Genomic DNA, 12,340 nt, shown 5'->3' on the forward strand with positions numbered 1-12,340 from the left:
AAGGGCCCTCCTTTGTCAGCGATTTGTTCTCCTTTGCCGGGCCGCCCGCGGGATCCCTTAGCATGCAGCCCGCACCCCGGCACCGCCCGCCCCAGACTCGCAGACGCCACAAAAAGCGGCGGCTCGGCCCGGCCCGCAGCCCCCGCTCCGGGGCCCCGACGGCGCGTACGGCTCGGGCCCGGCCCCTCGGCCCTCGGCTTTCCCAGGCGGGGACGCGTTTAATAAGGGCCGTTTATTACGGAGAGCTTTGAAGGGTCGCCCCCGTCCGTGAAAGACGTGGAGGTGACATTTAAACCTCGTCTTAAAGGATGAAAGGCGGACTCGTTTGTCTCGGGAGCCTGGAAACAAGCGCCCTCCCCTCTCCCTTTGACCGCGTGGCATCACTCGCAGACAATGGTTCGGGAGCGGAACGGCAGCGCCCGGCCGCGGGCAGCACCCACCGGGCGGGGAGCGGGCAGCGGGCAGCGGGGGGAGCCGCGGCACAATGCGCCGTTTGTGCCTGGGGGCCGCCGTTCGCTTTGGGGCTGCGCCCGTCCTGCCGTCCCGAGAGCGCGCGTCTGACACGGGAGGTGGAAGCCGACCCCGCCGAAAGAAGTTCGCTCAGCCTGAAGGGCTTTCCCTGCCCGTGGGCACCGCTGAGAAAGGAGCCCCAACAGCGGCCGTCGGACGCTGAACGACGCTGGGAAAAGGGGCTTTTCGAAGGCACAAGGCCCTTCACGAAGCGTCGTGCCCGATGCCGCCCCGTAACCCGGCTGGCAAACGAGGGGCGGGCGAGCTTCGTTGTTTCAAATTAATCGTTTCCCATCCCATCCCAATCCCGAAAAAAAAAAATATCGAAAAATATATTTAAAAAAAGAAAAGAAAAAAAAGATCAGCGGCCGTTCCCCGAAATCCTGCGAGCAAATGGTGCCTCGCGCTGATTTTGCGGGGATAACGGGACGGGTTCGGGCACCCCCCAAGTCTCCGGACCCCGCCGTCGGGGGGCTGTGTGCTGGGGGCTGCCGGCCCCCCCCCTCCCCCATGGGCAGTAACTGCAGCTCTGCCCTCTCCCGGCTCGGGGGCTCCCCGTGCAGGTGAAGAAGGACGCCCCCCCCCCCCCCCCCTGCCGGCTGCCAGGCCGGGACCGCCGCCCCCCCGCGCGGGGCCGTGCCGGGGGCACCTGGCGGCGGCGGAGAGGGGGCCGAGGGGGGAGAGCCGGGCGCGGGGCCGGGAAATCCAATCGCCGGATTTTTTTTAGTTTTATTTTTTTTTCTTCTTCTTTTTAATGTCTGTGTTCCCCCCTCCTCTCCTCCTCCTCCTCCTCCTTCTTTCACACAGCCCGTCCCGGGGCCCCGGCCGGCCTTTCAAACAAGAAAACCCTTCAAGTAGCAATGGGCACACATCCCCTTCCAGGCGCCCTGCCAAATCCTCCCAGCACCCTACCTGCGTCCCAGCTTCGGTTTCTCGAAGAAGTGCGGGCGGGCGGGAGGAAGGGGGGGCCTGGCCCGGGGGGTGGAATTCCGGCCGCCCCGCAGCAGTAGGCACAAGTTCAGAGCTCCGCTCCCCCCCCTCGTTAATCGGGCCGGGGACGGCCGAGGTGCGGGCGGCCGGCCGGGTCGAGCAAGTGAGTACCCAGCGCGGCCCCGACGGGACGGGACGGGATGGGGGGCGGCGGCCGCCCCCGGGTAGGGGATGGGGCTCTCGTGGTTGTGCCTGGGGTCCGCCCGGCCGGCCGTGTCCTCGGGCCGGGCTCGGGGAGGCCGCTGCAGCAAAAGTCAGCCGGAACAGCTGTGACTTCACCTATTAGCCCCGATGTCTTTCCGAGGAGATTGGCGGAGTTAAACATCCCTCAATGGGCGCTCTGGGGCGTCTCCGCGCTGACCTCTACCCGGTTTTAATAGTTTCATAGGAACTTCATTAAATCAATTACTTAGTGAGCACATCATCATTTATTTGTAATTAGCAGTGAAGAGCTTGATTTTTGCAGCAGCCCGCAGCCCGGTTCCCAGCGGGGTTGGCCATGTACTACAAGCACTTTTGTTTGCCGTCTGTGTTGACTCGTGGTATTATTCGGCCGCCACAATAAAAGTGTAATCTTCACGTCTTAATCTAGAGATCGGGGCGGGTAGGGGGGTGGGGGGGAAAGAAAACAAACACGGCGCGGCCCCCCCGGCCCAGCGGCCCCCCCGCCCCGAGCCTGCCGCGGAGGAGCGGGGCCGGCGGCGGCTCCCGGGGCGGAGGCGGGGACGGAGGGGAGCGGGAAAGGGGAGAAAAGGAAGTGGGTCATCCGCCCCGGGACAAAGGGAGAGACCGGGGGCTTCGGGGAGAGCGTTGCAGAGCGGGGCGGCCTCCCGGAGCCGGGCTGGGCATGGGTCGAGGGGGTCAGAAGGCAGAGGGTTTCCTTTGGGGGAAGGAAGAAGTGAGATGGGCGTGGAGAGCCCCCCCGCAAACAGCCGGGACTCCCCGCTTGTCCCCGCGCGTGGTCGGGCTCTCGGGAGCCGCGAGACGGGCTGCCGCGGTCTGCGCGTCCTCAAACAGGCTGTAACAACGGGGGAAAAGTGCAACAGGTGGCCGGGACTTGGCGCGGGGAGAACGGCGGCTGGAATCGATCGAGCTTTGCGACTTATTTTCAGTAGTTAAACGGAGGGTACGCGCATCGCGTGGCTCCGACGGCAAACGCGAGCTGGTGGGCGCGAACGGCCCCGCCTGCTGTCTGAGGCCGAGGAACTCAAATGTACCCACTGAGCCCGGACCGGGGGGTGCGGCCGGGGGCTGCCTAAGGGCGAGCTCCCTACGCCCATCCCGTCCCAGCTCACCCGCAGCGCCCCGCCCGGCAGCCTCTGGAGCCGGGAGAGGAGAGTTGGGTTCGGCGGGACCCTCCTGGAGCCGGAGGGGCTGTTGGGACTCTTCCCCGTCGCCACTCGGGTGGAGGATGGGGGCCGAAGTTTGGGGCCGCACGGCTGTCGGCGGTGAAAGTACTGCAAAATGTGGTACAGCTGCTGCTAACGTGTCCTACCTAGTTATTAAACACAAAGGGAGTAAATTAAAACGGTAAAGAAAGATGAAATAAAAGCCCTCTTTTCATTCCGCTAAGAGACAACACCTAATTAAGGAATATTTGAATCCCACAAAAGCGCAGACTCTCCACACTGATGCAGAACTCCCCTTTTAAGCCACAAACAAACACAGACTGATTCAACTCAGCCAGGGCCTCGGCCCTGGGATGGGCTTGCTGCCTTCACTCCAAGCCTGACCCTTCTCCCCTCCCTCCAGCCTTTGGGTTGTGTTGTCTTCCAGAGCAGCTTGTGGAAGCCCAGTGTCACTACCACACTGCACAGCCCTGGGGTGGCCCTGGGAGCCTTTATCCCCCAAAGGAAAAGTCTCCATTAGAAGCATGGTCAGTGGGAGCCTCGAGTTGCTTCCTATGGTACCAGTAAGAGGGTTTTACTGAGAACTTTCTTCCCGTTTTCTTTGTTGGGATATGCATTCCTCTCCGTAGGTTCAGGTGCTGGATGTGTTCGTTGTTTCATCCCTAAGAGGATGCAGACCATGCCAGTTCTCTGGTTGTGCATGGGGCACTCCCTCTCCATGATACCTGCTGGCAGTGCCCAGGGCACCAGCCCACCAGCAGCACTGAGCTGGGATTTGGGGCTGGGTCCATGCAACCCCTGTGAGGCTGCTCCTGGATGGTGAGCAGGGAATGGGAAGATCCTGAGGCCAACCACAGAGCTGCAGAGAGCACCAAGTGTTCATAGTGGCAGTGAAAAAGGCAGGTGAGCAGGATTCTGCAGCATTTTATAACCATTCCAGTGGAGCAAGTTGCCGTAAAGCAGTTTATTCTCTCCTTGGCTGCCGCAGTTTTGCTTTGTGTCAGCCCCAGAGAAAGGCCATCGCTGCAATTGCAGCCAGTGGACATGCTCTGCCCTCCACACTGGCATCAGTCTCACGCTGACACCCTCAGATCATGTCCTCGCAGCTCTCCAAGGACAGGAAGACTGGGCTGTGGTGCACCAGCAGTGTCCCTTTGGCAGCAGATACACTGTCAAGGAGCAGCCTGCTTCATGGCACCCACTTTATTTTCATCACCACACCACCTGGTCTTGCTCTTACCGAGGCTCTCTGTCACACTTGCCTATCTGCCAGGAGCTAAGAACTGCAGGGTGCCCATTTGTAGGGCCCATCAGATTAAAAGGAGGGGAGGGAGGCTATGAGAAGGAGCATCCTGTTAAAAACGTAACTCTGAGTTTCAGAAAAGTCAGGGTCAAATCACACTGCTCTGCCCAGCCTGGGCCCACCTTGGGCTGCCAGAAGCATGGCTGTGACCTGCCCTCTGCCAAGTGCTGTGACAGAGCAGGGCCAGGCCCAGGGCAGCCCAGATGTGGGCTGGCAAGGCCACAGTGCTGAGGGGAGCTCCCCGGTGACACTGGGGACACGTGTGTGGTGACATGAGAGTATGGTGACATGAAGGATGACCAGCTTTACAGGTGCACTGTGCACCAGGAACCACAGGGCTCCCTCACCTGCCATGTTAAAGAAATCCTTACAAGCATGAAGGGGTGCAGCACACGTGTACAACCAGATTCTGCAGTGTGCTGTGTGAGTGTTCTTCAGTTTGAGGAAGGTTTGCAGGTTTTGGTGCAATCACACTTAGCTAACGGGTCTCGATGGTGAGGGTGACACCCAGTTCCTTCTTGCTGATGTCACCAATTTATTGAAACGATCCCTGGGGGCATGCAATGCATTAGCAATCCCTTATGCACCCTACATGTATTCATACGCAGAGTCCTGAGGACTTGCAGTTCTGCCTTGCTGAGGGATGCTGTCTGCCTGCAGCTGTCATTGACTCAGGGGGTGCTGTGGCAGAGGCAGAGTGGTGGGGAGTATTGTACATAGCTGAGCAGGGCCAGAAACTGGTCACAGGCTACACTTCAGTGCAGCTGACACTCAGCTATCTGGATGGCATTTTTCAGCCAAGTACTACTGAAACGTCAAGTCTGTCTGCTAACACAGAAATTATAACATGATCTGCTGTGCTGACAAGCCAAATCTGTATTGCTGTATTCCAAGCTTGCATTTGTGTTGTGTCAAACTGTATCTCCATGCACCCCGTTGCCCTTGGGAGGTGTGCTTTGGGAAGCGGGGCCCTGGAGGGCCCAGGGGTGTTTGGAGCCAATGTGGCTGGGGGCATCAACACAAGAAGGATGTGTGTGGGGTGTGTGGACTGAAGTGTTTTTTGGGGAGCTGTGTCTGTGCAAATTGCTTGATGCATATGTCTACCCAAAGGCAAAAGCTGAGCAGGATCATTAAATGGACTCCTTCCTAAATGACGCTTCTGCTGCCGATTATTATTTTGCAAACCTAGTTATTCTTGCTTGTGAATCTTATTTTGGGTCTCTTTGGGACAACATTATATTTTAATTGACAATATGGATTGCTAACTCAGCTAATCCTAACAGCGCCCTCAAGACAAACCAACATGGCTCTTGTAAGAAGAAATAATTCCCTTAGTGGAAGCCGGAAGGCCTTTATTCTCCCATGTCTAAGAAATAGCAGCCTTCCCTCCAAAGTGTTGCAGGAGGTGTGGTTGAATCACCCATACACTGGGTAGAGAACTGTACCCATAAGCACCCATCGTGACCCCATCGTGGTGGCAAGTGTCCCAGCCTCACTGCCAACACCTGAATAATGGAGGGCATGAGGAAGACGTTGTGCCTTCCTTGGGCCCAGCTGGCTGGCCTACACACTTGAGGCTGCTGGTCTCTGTGCCAGCATGGCTGTGGCCACCAGAGCCAGTTACCACTGCTACCTCTGCTGCGAAACACTGAGCAGAGCAGCACCAACTGTGACACTGCTGTCCTGCTGCACCACCTTGCAGAAATCACATTGCCTCTCTCCCTCTTTCACTTGCCGTGTTTTCAGACCTGGATCATTCTTGCTGGGTAGAACCAAGGGGCTCCCAATTCGTTGTGGTGGTTGTAAGAGCTGTGGTAGTAAAAACAGCAATTATAACGAGAGGTTGGGTGGTAGCCAGAACAAAATCCCTTCTCACACGTTTCTATTTAGATATAACCTATAAAACTGCTTTTTTATGTCAACACACTGGTAATGCAGTAACTTTGCAGTGGAGGCTGGGATAGGCATGGGCATAGACATCTGCATATTTATTCTATATCAGCTCATTTTATGTACGTGTGTGTGTGTGTAATGACGTGGCACATAAGAATTTATTCTCCTGGGTTTGCTGGGGTATATTTACAAAGCAGTGTGCCATCCACACAGCAAATGTTAAATGCCCTCAGTTGGTTACTCTGGGTGGTGTGTAGGTAGCCAAGCCTCCTCTGATCACCTGCATACTGCTAGGACTCTTTTACAGCACAAGGGGGGACCGCCAGGCTTATAACTTCACAGAGGCAAGGAATTGGCCCTTGCCACTTGTAGCTTCAAAAAAATTAGACTAATTACTTGAGGTGCTGCGTTTCCCTCCTCTATCTGGCATCTCCCATGGCAGCAGATTGTCTCTCTGTCTCATCGAGCCCCGGAGTCAGGCGGTTGTCAAGAAATGACTTTTTCCCCTCTGGTATTTTGGCTCCGGATCTCTCGTTTGGAGGACACATTTTTCAACACCTGCTAATAATTTTTTTTTTTTTAACAGATGCTAGAAAGGAAAGTTTCCAAACACAGCAGATACAGTCTGCTGTAGCTTGGGTCAAGCATGGACCACGAGCTTCACCTGCCCTAGGGCTCGAGAACTAGCAGTGTCCATCACTTTAGAAGAAATGTCATCTTCCTTGAACGGATGCTCAGGCTTCTCTTGCTGTCTTTTCCCAGTGTATGTGTACATAACAACACAGTCATATATATATATATATATATATATGCATATGTCTAAAACACACAGTGTTAGTGTCTTCCTCTAGGGAGTCCTTGCTCATCCTCATCCCAGCCCACATGTGATAAACACACACACGTTTTCCCTATCTGATGCTCAGAAGTTATCTCTAACCTTGCTTTCTGCCCACTGTAAAAAAACAAACAAATAATTAAAAAAAACCAAACAAACAACAAGCCAACAAAAAAGCCCAATGCCTTTCACATATACCCCGAACCATAGGGTTAGTGCCTTAAAGTAAAATCAGAGCAACCAGGTGAATGTCATTTCTCACTCTGCTTTTTCTTTTTCCTGCTTGCTCTACTCCTTTTCAAGTTTGGAAATTGAAGATATTTCCCTGCCAATGTTTTCTGCTTCCATGTGGCAAACGCTCCTCTCTCCAGCAGAGCAGGAGCCAGCACGGCTGCCTTGAGCGAGCACCAGTTCTGTGTATCCTGACAGCTCTTCTGTGGACAAAGTGAACAGTCCCAAGGTCTGTTCTGCTTCCACCCCCAGCCCACTACCGTGGCACCCCAAGAGCATCCTACAAGTGGCAAAGTACTGGTTGATTTTCCTTGCAAGTAAACTTTTGAGGATATTTGCCTTTTTTATTTTATGTAACTACGAATTATTTTCTGACTTTGAAGCTTGGATATACTAAAAGATGGGTTTAGCTGAAACAAAGACTTCAAAATTATTGTGTCGTAGTGGCTACTCATAGAGAAACAGATGTTTTGTCCTGACTGCTAGTTTGGCACACTTAAACTTGGATCTGAAGTCAAGCTTCCCATCAGACAAGTCCTCCTGGGCTTGGTTCATTAACATACATAAGAGAATTGTGACTTGAGAGGCAGGATGTCACACTGTCAGTTTTTAGCTCTTCCATAAGCGCTGTCTGTTGGCACTTCACTGATGAACTGGGAAGAAACTGAGATTTTCTGAAATCTTTTTTTTTTTGCCTCTATACAGGGCACCTTGTGGGGTGAGGTCCTGAGGAAGCATGGCAGACTGTTTTTCTCCTCCATTAGCTTTGTTTTCGTATTCTGCACTTTGGAGATGTCTGCTGCTGTCCCTGTGCTGTTCCTTTTTCATATAGCATCACAGTCTCTTCTGCTGTTGCTAGGGAGGTAGGAAAATACTCTCCTTTCCTCATGTGAATGCATTTTAGAAAACAGAACTATAAATGCAATTTGAGTTTTTCATTCCGAAGAGGTATACTCAGTTAAAATAGATGTAAAATGCAACGAGATTTCAGCTCATAGTATAGGCTAAGTGCCAGCTTCCAAAATCTGTATTCCAGGGTGTTGTAGATTTTGTTTCAGTCTTCAGCTTGTTGTTTACTGTGCTGTCAGCAGACTTTTGCTTCTGCTACACTCCTGCCCTATGATGCATGCATTGATGGCTGCGTAACTCTTGCCAGAGCTCGTCTCCCATATTTTGAATAAGTTGCAGCTTGAAGTTGCCACTTTTTGCTCACACTGAGATATTGCTGCTGTATTTACGGTGGTGTTATCGCGGTTCAGCCTTGATGGACTTGGAGTTTCTGTTCTTCTCAGCAATTCGATAAGAAAAATGAAGGTGACATCTCCTCTGACCTGCCACCTGCAAACACAATGTGATTCCAACTGTGTCATCCACAGCAAAACCTCCAGCAAGTAGTTTTGGGGTGGTGTGAGCCAGTAAGAGAGATCCCACTGCCCTGTTAGCAAATGGCGGAGCCTTAGCAGGAGCCAAGGGGTGGGGGGTCAGGAGTGAGCACGAGCCATCCTACATGGCTTTAGAGCTCTGATTGAAGCCAGGTGATCATTCCTGCAGTCCTTGCTCAAGCAGGTTCCTCTCGGACCAGTGGGCTTTGCCATGTGCAAGGAGTGAAGAGCCACAGAGCTCTGCAGAGCCACCAGGCCTGGGCCAGGAGAGAGAGCTGGGGAAGGGATGCTTCCCAAGGGGGAAAGGGCTCTTTTTATTTCCTTTTTAAATGAGTGATGTGTTGGCTTCAGGCAAACGGCAGAAGGTTTTACTGAAAAGGCTGCTTTATGGGCTTGTGGTTTTGCTTGGGGTAACACTGAGGAGTCTGTAAACCCCAGGAGCCCGGCAGTGTGACAGGCTGACAGGCTGTCCTGCCCCTGTGAGCAGGAGGCCGGGATGGGCGCACTGAGAGCACTGCTGGGCTTTCCTTCAGCTGGCACAGCAGAGGTGGTGGGAAGCTGCTTTCCCCCTCTTGATTTGGCTTTAGACTCCTGGTTATGGGAGCAACCAGAATTCCATTTAACTCCTGCAAAGGCTGGCTCCTCGAAGCAGTCCCTCACATGGACCCCAGCACCCCTGTACCCCTCCTGCTGCCTTCTGCAGCCTGCTTCATGCGCTGCCTGGGTCTGGGGTGATGGAAATCTTCAACTGGGGTCACAGCCCTGTGTGTGTGGTGTGGGGAAAGCCTGGAAAGAATCAGTAATTCATGGAGAAAAGGGGAAATTCCCGTTTCTTTGAAAGATTGTAATTTAATTTAAAAGGAAATCCAGCGACAACTTCCTGGGAAATAAATACCTTTGTGTAAGCCTCTGTGGTGAGAAGCTGCTTAGCTGAAAATCAGCTGAATGTTTCTTGTTTAGCTTCTCATCTTGCCTTAGTTCCTAACCCAGAGAAAAGCCTGGGGATCTGCAGTGAGCCCTGACAGTGTGCCAGGCTTTTGAGCATCCAGCAAGCTGAGGGAATGGGGCTAAGCCTGTGAGCCGAAGCAAGCCCCTGGCTCTATTGGACATGTAAGCTGAAATAATGCTAGGAGCTGAGGTGATTCTGCTGGTGCCTGAGAATCCAGAGAGTCCATTCAGAAGGCACCCTCAGCCCTGAGGAAGACCCTGTTTTGGGGACTGACCCAGTCAGAGAACTTGTGGGCATGCATCTTTATTCAGCTCCTGCTACAAACGTGGCAGTAGCCATCCCATAGGCAAAGACACAGAATAATTCAGACATTATTTCATTAATTCAGACATAATTTCAGACATTTCATCCTCATATAAAGCTATCTGATGGTTTCCTTGTCTTCTAGCATGTCCAAATATTCCCAAATATGGGATAAGTGTTATTTTCTCCTTTTGTGCAAATAGGAAAGTTTGAGGCTTCCTCCAGCACACATAGCCAGGCTGCTTTGTGCAAGCTGATGATGTGGCCTTATCCCCCAAGTATTGCTGTTCTGTTAGATTCATGGCTACAAACACTGAATGACTCTGCTAGGACTGTGCAAACATAGTCACAGTGATCAGTGTCCCTGAACACATCACATAGGTAGAAGCAACAGAGGAAAGACAAATGTTCCAGTTGTCTCCTAAGCTTTCTTGTATGGGTGCAGACTGACCAGGAGAATTATTACCCTGACTCACAGGTAGCTGCTCAGCTCTCCCTGCCTGCACCACAAATCTCAGCCACTCAGAGGTGCACACCCATATACAGCCCTCCTTCCCCTAGGTGCAGGAGGGTGCTGCCCTTGGTACAGGCTTAGCCCTGCCCCACAAGGCATCACTGGGTACCAGTGGAGCTATGGCTCGGTAACTGACATTAAGAGGAACTTTTAACACCTCAACAGCAAATGGAGGAGAGTGTTTCCCATTAGCGGCTGAGGAAGTAGTGCTCCTGTAACGTCAGCCTTGAAGGCTAATGAAGCTCAGATTGTGGCTGTGGCCTTTGAAGTGCAGATGCCTGAGGTCAGCGCAGTTTTCGGAGGTGCCAGTGCTATGCTCTGTCACCGCGTTTGTCTGGGCGAGGGCCCAGTAACTCTAATCCTGTAATCATGTTTCTGTAAGCAACTGCATTTATTGTGCAGATAGAGGGGGATAGCAGCAGAGGTAATTAAACCAAGGATATGCTGCGGAGGAGAAGCCGATCCAGCCCTGGTATATCACTTCCAGTAGAGGAAGGTACAGCCGACAATGCTGGTGAATAAATAGCAAAATATTGAAATCATTTTAATGAGAGAGCAGAGCAGAGCAGAGCAGAGCCACCTCATCCATGCCCTGCCAGCACCCTGTGCCGGTCATGCAGCAGTGGCACTGCTGCAGCAGCTGTGACTGGGAGCTATGGCTGAGCAATGCAGCCTTGGCTATCACCAACACATGGGGTAAAAGCACACAGAGATGGATTTGGTACGGTTAGCTCTGGATTTAATTCCTTTTCTTGGGTTGGCCTATCATGTAATAGGCATTTTTCATCTTCTTATGAAGACTGTGATTCACCAGGTATACGTGGAGTGTCAGGAGGACACGGAGGCTTATTCCACTCTAGTGGGGGGACTATATGTCTATAAACACGGCTCACCAAATAGAGAAGCTGAGCCTCAAAAGCTGGTTTGCTCTACCAATTGCTATCTCTTTGGACATTTCTGTTGTTGTTTTATTTTTTTACAACGTATTCAGGTATCAATACATCTCTTCTTATGCATATGTTTATAAATCAGACCACTGTTACATTATATAAGCACTCGACACACACAAAACCCCAACTATTTCTAAAAGTAGAAACGAATGGGATTAAGCTGTATTCCCTTCTCGTGCTGGTATCTCTGACTTCGATGGGGCTCTGTGTGAAAAGGCCGTAGAAGTGGTGGTGAAGCATTTCTTCCAAACACCAAGGAAGAATGGAAAATGCTTGCTCAAAGAAACCTGGTGGTAAACTGCAGACTTCAGTTGACTACACATACACACACACCTACATACGTCAATATATGTATGTATGTGTGCGAGTGTGTATGCATATGCATATATACACCTTTTTCCTTTAGCTCGGCGCCTGAAAGTTCATTTGTGGGAATCCTGATTCTTGATATATTATTTGTAAACAGAGGTCGGGGGACTGGAGTGTTTCCTTGATTTCAATGGATGGTGAGGCCTCAAGCTGTGCGCTCAGATTGGGACCTCTAAGCATCCCGCTGCTCCTTAACAGCTTGCTGAAAAATGACATAATTTGTGACATCAGCAATATGCTGCTTTAACAGAGGATTGTGAAACGGCTTCCACCCTTGTGTGCAGGACAAAAGCACCCACGGCCCCTTCCCCACTCCCCCCATCACCTTGCACTCCTTGTACTTCCTTGGCACATGTCGCTGTAAAGCCCTGATATCTGCAGAGCAGTAGGAAATTGCTTGGCGACGTCTGCGCGAGCTCCCAGCCCGCCGGTGCCAGGGAAGATGTCACCGTGCTGAACAGCAGCGGCTGCCAGCGGGAAGCTCAGAGATGCCGATTTTAATACAGAGACTTAATTTCAAATATGGTTCACAGTTTGCACGTGGCTGAAAAACGTCCCTTACCACCTGGATGCTCAGGACGCTGTCTGGGGATGGGACACATTTCAGTTCAGACGATGTCTTTTTGTTTCAATCGGTGCCTTCGCAGCATTTCGCGGTTCAGCCAGCAAGGTGTTTTATGTAAGAGCAATAGCAGAGAATATGCCTGATTAAAAATCATCCAAAATGATACCAGGGCAGGACATTAGTCTGAAATTGAACTG

The sequence above is a fragment of the Lagopus muta genome, chromosome 1 (assembly GCF_023343835.1).
Source record: "Lagopus muta isolate bLagMut1 chromosome 1, bLagMut1 primary, whole genome shotgun sequence".
Taxonomy (NCBI): domain Eukaryota; kingdom Metazoa; phylum Chordata; class Aves; order Galliformes; family Phasianidae; genus Lagopus; species Lagopus muta.